The following is a 219-nucleotide window of genomic DNA, read 5'->3' on the forward strand; positions in this document are numbered from 1 at the left end:
TTCTTTCAACATCGCCTCCCAGCCGATCAGCTCAACACAAGAAGGAAAAAAAACGAAATATCGAAGACATGACGATCTCATGGGAGCAAATTTCGTCTTTCTCCCCCCCCCCGTCTCTCCGTCGCGTGGAATAAGTCCAGAGGTGACAGCGATGTGTTTCTCAATTGCCTTTGTCCAGTTTCCCTTCCGCGCTGTTCAGAAGGACGCGGGGGCTGTGCT

This window comes from Penaeus monodon, chromosome 29 (assembly GCF_015228065.2).
Source record: "Penaeus monodon isolate SGIC_2016 chromosome 29, NSTDA_Pmon_1, whole genome shotgun sequence".
NCBI classification, from domain to species: domain Eukaryota; kingdom Metazoa; phylum Arthropoda; class Malacostraca; order Decapoda; family Penaeidae; genus Penaeus; species Penaeus monodon.